The sequence below is a fragment of the Elephas maximus genome, chromosome 2 (assembly GCF_024166365.1).
Source record: "Elephas maximus indicus isolate mEleMax1 chromosome 2, mEleMax1 primary haplotype, whole genome shotgun sequence".
Taxonomy (NCBI): Eukaryota; Metazoa; Chordata; class Mammalia; order Proboscidea; family Elephantidae; genus Elephas; species Elephas maximus.
Window position 1 is genome coordinate 200,554,403 of NC_064820.1, and position 13,235 is coordinate 200,567,637.

The window sequence follows — 13,235 nt, forward strand, 5'->3', positions numbered from 1 at the left end:
TCTTAGATGGCTGCTTGCAGCTTTTAAGACCCCAGACACTACTCACCTCACTAGAATGCAAAACATAAACTTTGCGAACTATACTATGCCAATTGACTGAGTTTTCCCATAAAGGTCCTAAGGTTCTAGGTCTTCAAACCCAGAAAACCAATTTTGTGAGGTGTTTGGTTGTGTCTGAGAAGTATCTATAACTACATCCTCTATGAATATATATACATACACACATATATGTACTTCTGGGGCATATAGATAATTCTATCTGTGCACACATATGTACACATATATGCCTATACACATATATATATGTGCCTATACACATATACCCATCTTCCTCCCATCCATCAGTTCTTTCCCAACACCACTTGCTTACCCCTCAGCCCTATGGTCAGTTACTAGTGCCCTTGATTCCCTGGAGCTCTGTCTGCAACCCCCACCCTGCTTTGACTCAGTTCCTATTCTCTTTTCTCCTACACCTGGGCTGTGAAGTGGGTATGAGGGGAGCTGTATCCTGATCAAGGCATCACAGATTCCTCACCTTCAAGATGGGTGGGACTCAGTGTTGCTCAGCAGCCCCGTATCTGTTGGTGTTTTGCTCCCTCTCACATGGCTACTAGGCTCTGTCCCACTCTCACCTCTCAGGCATTGGTACCTGCATAAGTTCAGGCCTCACTTAGGTCTGAAAACAGACAGAGGGAGCTGAGTCAATGCTCACACCAAGAGCAGGAGGCAGGGAAAGGGGAGAGACCAAGAGTGGTTGTCTTTTTTGGGTGTCATGGGTCCACTTGAGATGTGATGAAGACAATGGGGCCTCTCTACAAAAATGCACTTCACCCTGTGGAAAATTTTAGTGCCCCTTGAACCCTGAAGTCCATCACAAGCTTGCCTCTGCAGAGATTCCTGGGTGTCAGTTTAAAAGAATCCATAACCCTTTTGTAACTTGGTGGATCATATGCTACCCACCCACTTTTTATGCCTTTGAGGTTCTTTAGGAGTATACTTTTTCCTCTGAAAAAAATTGCTTCCCTTCAGTGGGGACTTGTGTAATGGTGAAAAGCGAAAGAAAACATTTTTTGAAGCAAAATAGCTGGGGTATTAGGCAAAACCAGAGGTGCCCCATGTACTCAAATGGAAGGCATCCCTCAATTAAGCCTGGAACTCAAGACCAATGGGCCAGACGGGCTCTCACAAATCATGTACTTTCAGATAATATTTCTCAAAATCTATATCACCAAAAAAAATTTAAACATTCGATGGCTCAGCATGCATTCCACTACTGAAAACACATGGTGTCAACAAAAAATTCAAAGAAGAAAATAATTGGGTCTTGACAGGGATAAACTATGGATATGGAAAAGAGATTAAACGAGGGGAGGAGAATAGGTCTCTCACCCGCTTGTCTTTGTATCCTTCTCCATTCTGAAGCCAAGAAAACATAGTAGAAGCTCAAATGGTACAACAAGTGCCTGGGGAGTAGTAGGTGGAAAGCTCTGCCTATAATAACCTAGCTTTTCCTGGAGTTTCCACAAAACAAAAAGCAGGATATTGGATAGCTGGTTCAGGGCCTGTATAAAATCTCTAGCATAAGGGCATGGTGAAGTTGAGGTACTTAACCATTCTGGGACCACACACCCTCAGACAGCTCATGAAATCTACAGTTCCTCTACTCAAAAAATACACCAACATGCAAAATTTGCAGACAGCTTTACGAGATTTCCAGGCCGTGATGCTCAGCTTAAGTCCTGCTGACCACTGAGCATCAATTCATTAGCTAATGAATGGGGAGAGTGAATCAGCTGCTCTCCTTGGCCTGCACATGCTTCTGTCCAACCTGAAGCCAAGAAAGTTTACAGATGGCTGTAACCATGAAACAGGGAGGGACCCAAGAGAACTGTGGGGGGAAGTCTCCAAACACATTAAGACACTTATCTAATTATTTCTGGTGTTTCTCTGAAATAGAAAGAGAATATTCAGTGGTCTACACAGGAATGTGTATGGCACACACACAACCATGGCTCCTTGCTCATGTGGAATGAGCTGTGGAGTCTGACGGACATGGGATCTCTTAGAAATCTCCACACCCTCTACCTTTTGCCCCAGCACTGAGTGCCTCTATATGAGAGATCAGGAATGGATCCATGAAGGGGAGTATTGATATCTAAGAGCATGTGGAGATGGAGGTTATCAGGGAGAAGGTGGGAGGGTGAGATGAGATTATGGCATATATTTTTAAGGGGCAATATCACCACCAAGGAGGAGAAAATTGGTTCTTAAGGGTGAAAATTCTTAGTGAGGCTGAATATTATTTTACCTCATTGTCATATTTTTTATTTCCTCTTTTTTACTACATTGAAAGTTTTTTCCTCAGAGTCTTGGTGTTGCTCTTAAACATTTATATGAGCTCTGTAGGTACTAAAGAGCCCCAGTGGTGCAGTGGTTAAGGTCAGCAGATTGAATCCACTGGCCACTCCTTGGGAATCCTATAGGGCAGTCCTACTCTATGAGTCGGAACCGACTCGACAGCAATGGGTTATAAAAAAAAAAAAAATAGGTACTGAAAATTATTCTTCCCCTAATTCTGAGACCTATATTAAGTAGGAAGGCGAGGTGGGGGCTGGCCTGTCCTGGGGGAGCAAGTTTGGGTGAGCAATGAAGAAGGATGAAGACTGTAGTTCCTGTGGTCTTAGTGATGGGCCCCTGGAGCTCAGGTCTGGAAAAATGGATCAGGAAACTATGTGGGGCATCCCAGCTCCTGGCCTCACGTGAACCATGAATAAGCCACTGGTCCATGCTTCTCTTTGATACTTACCTTGGGATTTGGAGTAGAAAATCCTCTCTGCAATGATGATACCAACAATTAGGCAAACGCAGGTCGATCCCAGTAAAACGAAAGCCAGGTGCCAATGTGAAGGCTGGAAAAATGTCTCTGAAAAACAGTCCCACAGACTCTTCGTGATTTCTCAACAGCCAAGGCAACTTGATTCTCATTTAATGAGTCCTTATACTTCAATATGAAAAGGATATTTTCCTATAAAGATTTAAAACTTTGCATATCTGTACAAGTCTTGATCCATCTGGATTTTATTTTATTTACTGTGCTTTAGGTGAAAGTTTACAGAGGAAACTGGTTTCTAATTAAACATTTAATACACGAATTGTTTTATGACATTGGTTGCGAACCCCATGATGTGTCATCCATCGCTCTCCCCGTCTCTACCCTGGGTTCCCTGTTTCCATTTGTCCAGTTTTCCTGTCCCTTCCTGCCTTCTCATTTTTGCTTTTGGGCTGGTGTGCCCATTTAGTCTCCTATACGTGACTGAACTATGATGGACGTTCCTCACGTGTATTATTGTCTGCCCTTTAGACCTGTCTAATCTTTGGCTGAAGGGTGAAACTCAGGAGTGACTTCAGTACTGTGGATTTTATTTTTGTATGTGAAGTGAGGTTGAGGTCTGATTTAATTTTTTTTTTTTTAATGGATAACAATTGTGCTAGCATTAATTATTGAATGGACTTTTCTTTGCCCACTGTCACATGCAATGTCATTTCTGTCTACATCAAGTTTCTACTCATACTTGGATTTGTTTCTAGACTCTCTGTTCTGTGTCATTGGCCTACTTGTCTATTCCTGTGCCAATAATTTGACTGGCTTAATCATCACAGCTTTGGGATGCATCTTCATAAATACTAGGCTAAGCTCTCTTTCAACTGTGTTTGTCAATTCTTAGTCCTTTGCTCAGTCACATAAATTTTCAAATTCTAAGAAATTTTCAAATTTTAAGAAAGTTATGCTGAAATATTGAATGGAATTGTATTGAATCTGTAGATCAATTCTAGGAATCCTTAATCTATTTTATCTTCTTATCTGTATCTTATCCATTTATTTCAGTTTTCTTTAATACCTTTTAATAATGTTTTATAATTTCCTTCATTAACAGTTTTCAAATGTTTTATTGGACATATTCCTAGTTAGCAGATTTTTTATTGTTATTGTAAATGGCATGTTTGTTTTTCTGCCTTTGCTGGTGTAGAAATACAATTTATTTTTTTTATCAATCTTATATACTGACTTAGTTTCTTAGTCCTGCTGAAACAGAAATAACACAAGTAGGTGGCTTTAACTTACAGAAATTTACTTTCTCACAGTTTAGAAGGCTAGAAGTCTCAATTCAGGGCACCAGCTCTAAGTGAAGGTTGTCTCTGTCCTCTTTGGGTGAAAATCTTTTTCTCAGCTGTTTCTCCACATTCCGTAGTGATCTCCACGTAACATGTTATCTTCCTTTCAATTCATGCTTGCTTCTCTGTGTCTAATCTGCCCTTTTAATACCCAAAAGGGAATAGATTTAAGATACACACTGCCCTAGTATGGCCTCAAAAATATGACAAAGAAAACCTTATTCCCAAATGGGATTACATTCACAGGTATAGTGGTTAGGATTCCAACACATATTTTGGGGGGACACAATTCAGTCCATAATATATACCATGAACCTGATAAATTCTTTTATGAATCAGGAGAATTATTCTTTTGAATTTTTTTTTTTTAAATCATCACATAACCTGTGAACAGTGGCTGTTCTATTTCTTCCTTTCTAAAAGTTACAACTCTTTTTTCATTTTTTCCCCTATTGCAATGACTGGTACTCACTCCAGTACAGTGTTACAGAAATGTTTAATGCAGTCATCCTTATTAAGTTCCTGATTTCTTTCCTTTATTTTTTTTATGAAGTTTTACAGAACAAACTAGTTTCCCATTAAACAGTTAGTATGCATATTGTTGTATGACATTGGTTAACAACCCCACAACATGTCAACACTCTCCCTTTGAGACCTCGGGTTCCCTATCACCAGCTTTCCTGTTCCCTCCTGCCTTCCAGTCTCTGCCCCAGGACTGGTGTGCCGCTTTAGTCTTGTTTTGTTCCATGGGCCTGTTCAATTTTGGCTGAAGGGTGAACCTCAGGAATGACTTCATTACTGAGCTGAAAGGCTGTTCAGGGACCATACTCTCTGGGTTTCTCCAGTCACTGTCAGGCCAGCAAGTCTAGTCTTTCTTTTAGAGTTAGAATTTTGTTTTACATTTTTCTCCAGCTCTGTCCGGGACCCTCTACCATGATCCCTGTCAGAGCAGTCAATTGTGGTAGCCGGGCACTGGACTCAGTCTGGTAGAGGCCATAGTAGATGTGGTCCATTAGTCCTTTGTACTAATCTTTCCCTTGTATCTTTAGTTTTCTTCTTTCTTCCTTGCTCCCAAATGGGTGAGACCAGTAGAGTACCCTAGATGGCCACTCACAGGCTTTTAAGACCCCAGACGCTACTCACCAGAGTAGAATGTAGAACATATTCTTTATAAACTATGTTATGCCAATTGAGCTAGATGTTCCCTGAGACCATGGTCCCCACAGAGCCCTGAGCCCAGCAATTTGGTCCCTCAGGGAGTTTGGATGTGTCTATGGAGCTACCATGACCTTGCCTTGTACAGGTTGTGTACTGTCTTACCCTTCAACAAAGTTACCATTTATCTATTGCCTATTAAGTATTTTTCCATCCCCACCCCTCCCCTCCCTAGTAATCATCAGATTGTTTCTTTTTGTATGTAAACCTTTTCATGAGCTTTTACAGTAGTGGTCTCATACAATATTTGTCCTTTTGTGATTGACTTATTTCGGCCAGCATAATGCCCTCCAGATTCATCCATGTTATGAGATGCTTCACAGATTCATAGTTGTTCTTTATCATTGCATAATACTCCACTGTGTGTATGTACCACAGTTTGTTTATCCATTCATCTGTTGACGGGCATCTAGGTTGTTTCCATCTTTTTGTTATTTTGAACAATGCTGCAGTGAACATGGGTGTGCAAATGTCTATTCGTGTGACAACTTTTATTTCTCTAGGTTATATTCCTAGGAGTGGGATTGCTGGATCATATGGTATTTCTAGCTTTCTAAGGGAGTGCCATATCTTTTTCTGAAATGGTTGCATCATTTTGCATTCCCACCAGCAGTGCATAAGAGTTCCAAACTCTCTGCAGCCTTTTCAACATTTGTTATTTCCTGTTTTATTGATTCATGCCAGTAATGCCAGGTTGAGATGGTATCTCATTGTGGTTTTGATTTGCATTTCTCTAATGGCTAGGGTAATGGCTAGAGATCATGAGAATTTCCTCATGTGCCTCTTGGCCCCTTGAATTTCTTCTTTGTCCATTTTTTAATTGGGTTATTTGTCTTTTTGTTGTAGAGGTGTTGGATTTTCTTGTAGATTTTAGAGATTAGATGTTTGTCTGATTTATAATAGCCAAAATTTTTTTCACAGTCTGTAGGTTTTCTTTTTACTCTTTTGGTGAAGTCTTTTGATGAGCATAAGTGTTTAATTTTTAGAAGATCCTTGTCTAGCTTATCCTCTGGAGATTGTGGGTTGTTGGGTTGTGGTTTGTAGCATGTTAATCCCGTGTTATTAGGGCCCCTAGCATTGACCCTATTTTTTCTTCTATGAACTTCATGGTTTTTGGCTTTATCTTTAAGTTTTTGATCCATTTTGAGTTAGTTTTTTTATATGGTGTGAAGTATGGGTCCTGTTTTCATTCTTTTCCAAATGGACAACCAGTTTTGCCAGCACCATTTGTTAAAAAGACTGTCTTTTCTTCATTTGATGGACTTTGGGCCCTTGGCAAAGATCAGGTGAACATAGGTGGATGGATTTACATCTGCGTTCTGAATTCTGTTCCATTGGTCAATGTACCTGTAGTTGTACCAGTACCAGGATGTTTTGATTACCATAGCTGTATAGTAGGTTCTGAGGTCAGGTAGTGTGAGTCCTCCTACTTTATTCTTCTTCTTCAATAGTGCTTTACTTATCTGGGGCTTCTTCCCTTTCCATATAAAGTTATTGATTAGTTTTTCCATTTCTTTAATGAATGCTGTTGGCATTTGGATTGGGATTGCATTGTATTTGTAAATCGCTTTGGATAGAATTGTCATTTTCACAAGGTTGAGTCTACCTATCCATGAGCATGGTATGTTTTTCCATTTATGTAGATCTCTTTTGGTTTCTTGCAGTAGTGTTTTGTAGTTTTCTTTGCATAGGTCTTTTACATTCCTGGTTAGATTTATTCTCAAGTATTTTATATTTTTAGGGGTTATTATAAATGGTATTGTTTTCCTCATTTCCTTTTCATTGTTCTCTTTTTTGGTGTTTAGGAATCCAACTGATTTTTGTATGTTTGTCTTGAATCCTGGTACTCTGCTCAATCTTTCTATTAGTTCCACTAGTTTTCTCGTGGAGTCTTTTGGATTTTCTATGTACAGTATCATATCATCCAGAAATAGGGAGAGTTTAACTTCTCCATTACCAATTTGGATCCTCTTTATTTGTCTTTCTTGCCTTATTGCTCTAGCTGGGACTTCCAACACAGTGTTAAAAAGGAGTGGCGATAAAGGGCATCCTTGTCTTGTTCCTGTTCTCAATGGGAATGTTTTCAACCTCTCTCCATTAAGAATGATATTGACTGTTAGTTTTCCATATATGCCCTTTATTGTGTTGAGAAATTTTCTTTCTATACCTCTTTTATTGAGAGTTTTTATCAAGAATGTGTGTTGGACTTTGTTGAATACTTTTTCTGGGTCAATTGAGATTATCATGTGATTCTTTTCTTTGTTTTTATTTATGTGGTGGATTACATCAATTGATTTTCTAATGTTGAACTATCCTTGCATACCTGGTATGAATCCTGCGTAGTCGTGGTGTATTATTTTTCTGATATGATGCTGAATTCTGTTGGATAGAATTTTGTTGAGAATTTTTGTATTTGTTTTATGAGAGATATTGGTCTGTAATTTTCTTTTTTTGTGGTGTCTTTGCCTGGTTTTTGTATCAGTGTTATGCTGGCTTCATAGAATGAATTCGAAAGTATCACCTCCTTTTCTATGTCCTAGTGTAAGCTCTCCTCTGAACGTATGGTAGAATTCTCCAGTAAAGCCATCTGAGGTAGGGCTTTTTTTGTTGGGAGTTTTTTTTTTTTTAATTACCTTTTCAATCTCTTCTCTTGTTATGGGTCTGTTCAGATTTTCAACATCGTTTCCTGTTAGCTTGGGTAGGTAGTGTGTATCTAGAAATTTGCCCATTTCCTCGTTTCCTCTAGGCTTTCGAACTTGTTGGAGTACAGTTTTTCATAATATTCTGTTATGATCCTTTTTATTTCAGTTGGGTCTGTTGTAATGTCCCTCATTTCATTTCTTATTTGGGTTATTTGTGTCCTCTCTTGTTTTTCTTTTGTCAGTTTGGCCAGTGGTTTGTTGATTTTGTTGATCTTTTCAAAAAACCAACTTTTGGTTTTGTTAATTCTTTCTATTGTTTTTCTATCTCTATTTCATTTACGTCTGCTCTAATCTTTATTATTTCCTTTCTTCTGGTGGCTGTGTTCTTCTTTTGCTGTTCCCTTTCTATTTGTTCAAGTTGTGTAGCTAATGTTTTGATTTTGTCCCTTCTTTTTGATGAGCGCATCTATTGCTATAAATTGACCTCTGATGACTGCTTTTGCTGTGTCCCAAAAGTTTTGGTATGATGTGTTTTCAATCTCGTTTGATCCTAGGAATTTTTTTATTCCATCTCTGATTTCTTCTATTACCCAGTGGTTTTTAAGCAGGGTGTTATTCAGTTTCCATGTAATCGATTTTTTTTTTCCTTACTCTTCATGTTAATTTCTACTTTGATGGCATTGTGGTCAGAGAAGATATTTTCTATTATCTCAGTGTTTTGGATTTTGTTAACGGGTGCCCTGTGGCCTAAGATTGGTCTATTCTGGAGAACATTCCACGTGTGTTGGAAAAGAATGTGTGCTTTGCAGCTTTTGGGTGGAGTGTTCTACATATGTCTATGGGTCAAGTTGGCTGATTCTGACCTTTAGCTCTTCTGTATTTTTGTTGAGTTTCTTTCTAGGTGTTCTGTCCTTTACTGAGAGTGGTGCGTTGAAGTGTCCTACTATTATTGTGAAGCTGTCAATTTCTCTTTTCAGTGCTGTTAGAGTTTGTTCTATGTATTTTGGAGCCCTGTCATTGGGTGCATAGATGTTTATTATGGTTAAGTCTTCATGATGGATTGTCCTTTTAATCATTATATAGTGCCCTTCTTTGTCTTTTATGGTAGATTTTGTTTTAAAGTGTATTTTATCTGAGATTAGTATTGCCACTCATGCTCTTTTTTGGTAGTTATTTTCTTGATATATATATTTTTCCCATCCTTGCATTTTTAATAAATTTACACCTTTGTGTCTAAGCTACGTCTCCTGTAGAGAGCATATTGATGGATCCTGTTTTTTAATCTGTTCTGTCACTCTATGTCTCTTAATGGGTGCATTTAGGCCATTTACATTCAGTGTAATTACTGATTAAAAAAAAATTGATAGGCGTGAGTTTATTGCTGTCATTTTGTAGTGCTTTTTTTTTTTTTTGGTACTAACATTTTCTTTGTCCTCCTACTCTCCTGTACTGAATTTCTTTTGTTTGTGGATTTTTTTTCTTTTCTTTTGTTTTTGTAGATTTTGTTTTTACTGAGACTTTATGTTTTTCTTCTTTATTTTGATTTGTAGGTTTGTTAACTTTCTTTGTGGTTACCTTGAAATTTACCCTTATCTTCCTAGGTTTGAACCAGTCTATTAGTACTTGGTATCACCTTGTCTTCCTCCATTAGGAAGTTCTGTCTTCCTCCATTAGAAAGTTCTGTACCTACAGCATTTTTTCCCTCTTTTATTGTTTTGACATTTTTGTCATTTACAGATTAACCTCTCTGGCTCCCTGTTGCAATTCTTTTGGCTTTGGGTAGTCCTTAAGAGTTCATTTCCTACATTGGTGTCTGGCTGGTACAATCTTGCATCCTAAATTCAGGCTATAGTCTGATGTTGTTTGTTCTCAGATCAAAGGACTCACTTTAATAATTCTTATAAGTTTGGTTTGGTTTTTACATATTCCCTTAATTTCTGTTTATCTGGAAAGTCCCAATTTCACCATTGTATTTGAACAAAAGTTTTGTGAGATATATTATTCTTGGTTGGCAATTTTTTTCTCTCAAGATTTTATATATGTCATCTCATTGCCTTCTTGCCTGCATGGTTTCTGCTGAATAATAAGAGCTTAGTCTTACTGTCTCTCCTCTGTGTATGACTTTGTTTTTCTCAAGTTTCTCACAGGATTTTTTGTCTTTGGCTTTAGCAAGTGTGATTATGATATGCCTTGTTGTTTTTCTTTTGAGGGCTATCCTATTTGGGGTTCGTTGAGCTTCTTGGATGGTCAGCTTTTCATCATTCATGATATTAGGGAAGTTTTCTGTCAGCAATTCTTCAATGATCCTCACCATGTTTTCCATTTTCTTTCCCTGTTCTGGAACTCGGATCACTTGTGAATTTTTCTTTCAATAGTATCCTACTTAATTCTCAGGGTTTCCTTATTTTTTTCTGATTTTTCCTCAAACAGAGTTCTATCTAAGTGTTTGTCTTCAATTTCACTGATCCTCTCTTCCATCATTTCAAACCCGGTCCTCAGCCCTTCTATGACACTGTCCATTTCTGAAATCTTGTTATTTACCTTTTGGATTTCTAATCATTCTTTTTGTATGATTTCTAGTTGTGAATTTATTTAGGCATTTTGTTCCTGTATTATTTTCCTGAGTTCTTCCATTTTTTTGTCTGTACTTTCCATGAATTTGTCTGCCTTTTCCACAAATTTGTCTATTTTTTCCTCATTTTTGTCTGCATTTTGCTTTAACTCATGGATAGCTCTGAATATTAGAGATTTGAATTCCCTGTCAGGTAGTTTTAGTGCCTTTTCTTCTACTGGAAAGTCATCTGTTTTGTTTTGGACACTTACTGGAACCATCCTGTCCTTTTTTTTTTTTTTATGTTTTGATATTGTCTGCTGTCTTCGGGACATTCAGTAGTTAGCTTCTTGATTGTAGATTTGTTTGTTTCATCCTGGTTTTTTGTTTTATTTGTTTATGTCTGAGTAGGCCGGCTGTGTTTTCTTTGTTGTTTGCTCATCTGTAGTTGTGATACTTTTCACCTCATTGTCCAGTTGCGGGGAAGAGAGCAGTCACTCAGCTATGGTGCAGCAGGACAGGTTGAGCTGAAGGAGAGGGGCTGAGATTGGTTGTTTGTGGCACATACTGGGACCAACAGGGCAGGCCAGGAGTCAGTGCTGGGCAGGTTCTGATAGGATGTGCCTGTGCTGCTCAGAGGTGTGATATTCAGTGCATGGTGCGGGTAGGCAGGAAAGAGGTGGGAAGTTGTGATGTATGAAGCTAATATGTGTGTGGGAAAAAGGAGAGAGAAACGAGAGCAAAAAACAAACAAAGGAAAAAAGAAAACAATAAAGAGTGCAAAGGGAGCTTGCCATTGGAGTGGAGAGAGGAGAAACCAAGAAGTAGAGAAAAGGAAAAAGGGAAAAAGAAAATAAATAATTAGGTTAAACTTTAAAAGAAAAGAAAAGCCTCCAGGGGTCCCAACAGTGTGGCTGAGAAGATGGGGGAAGTATCCCAGGCTGCCCAGGATAGCCTGGCTAGAGGTGGTAGAGATGCCACACAACACCAGGTATTTAGGAGACAGGAAAAGAAGGTAAGTATAGACAAACAAGAACTGAGAAATGAAGAAACACAGAAAGGGAAAAAGGAAGAAGAAAGAAAAAAAAAGATATGCCCCCAGGGATCCTGTCTAAGTGTCTGTGCAGATTGGGCGAGTGGCTCCTAAGCTGTGCAGTGCAGCCTGGCTAGAAGGGGCTCCCAAGTGTGAAAAGAGAAAGAAAACAAACAAATAAAACTAAACAGAACAAAGCAAAACAAAACAAGGAGAAAAAAAAGCCCCAGGGATCCCACCAGCACGGTGTCTTGGGCTGGCGAGTGGTTCCCCAGTTGAGCACGGCTTCACAGCCTTTCAAGAAGAAGCAAAGATGGCACATGGAGCCAGGCATTCAGGAGAAAGGCGGGGAGGTGGTGGGAGGCATGGAAGAAACCAAAAGAGACAGAAAGAAGCAGCGCCAACTCAGGGACCTGGCCAGTGTGGGCAAGGTGAATCCAAGCAGTGGAAGCAGTTGCCTCCTGGCAAAAAGACTGCAGCTGGTGGGAAGCAGAGGAGGCTGAAGGAGGAGGAGGAGAAGAGTAGGGGTTAGGAAAACGTATATTGCTTGTTAACAGGTGCTCTGCCTCCTGCTGGGAACTTTTAAGCTGTTTTCCCATACTCCCTATTCGGGATCTGGGATGTGGGTGGGTCTAATCCAAGTGGGATGGACACTGCACTTCCCAGTCGGCTGAGCAGCCAACCAGGAAGCTTGGAGGTAGAGCAGTGGGGAGAGGATAGTGGTGGAATAGTATGTATCGCTGGTTACCGGGTGCTCTGTCTCTTGCTAGGAGCTCCATGAAGCTGCTTTCTCGTGCTCCCTGTCCGCAGATCTCCGACAAGAGTCCAAGATGCCGGATCTGTGCTGCATTACCTGATAAGGAACCTCCACATGTATCTCTCCTTGCTCTCTGTTCTCTGTCAGTTTCTTATTCCATTCCATGTTTGGCTGAGTTCTTTATCTCTTCATTTGACACTTCAGGTTCCAGGAATGACATTTGTCTCCATTTTACTTAGTTCTTCAGGACTTCGCTGTAGAGGGACAGAATGGTGCTTCTGTCTATGGTAGTCTTTAGTTCCTGATTTTAAATGACATATCATTATGTATGATGCTTGCCGTAGGCATTTTTAGATACATTTTTTATGAAATTGAGGAGGCTCTGTTTTATTCCTAGATTCATAAGATGTTCTCTTCTATTTCTGGATTCACAAGAGTTTTAATAAATGGATGTTGAAATTTGTTTTATTTATATCTACTGAAAAAAGTTATAAAGATTTTTATCTTTTAATTCATTATTGTAATGATTATAGTCACATATATTACAATGTTGAACTAATCTTTCATTCCAGGATAACTTAAATTGGATCATGCCTTATTTATTTATTACATACACTTTTGGTTTTAGTTTGAGGAATTTCTTTTTTTTCTTGTGCTTTAGATGAAGGTTTACAGAGCAAATTAGTTTCTCATTAGACGATTAATACACATTGTTCTGTGAAGCTGGTTGCCAGCTCCACAATGTGTCAAACTTGGGCTTCCCGTTATCAGCTTTCCTGTCCCCTCCTGCCTTCTGATCCTTGTCCCTGAGTTGGTGTGCCCACTTAGTTTGTTTCGCGGGCCTGTCTAATCTTTGGCTGAACG

The 13,235-nt window shown here is 39.1% G+C and overlaps 1 pseudogene; it reads right to left on the reverse strand.

Annotated features, from left to right (window-relative positions):
* The window catches only part of LOC126067423 (butyrophilin-like protein 8), a 58,132-nt pseudogene that overhangs the window by 20,946 nt on the left and 23,951 nt on the right, over nucleotides 1-13,235 (reverse strand).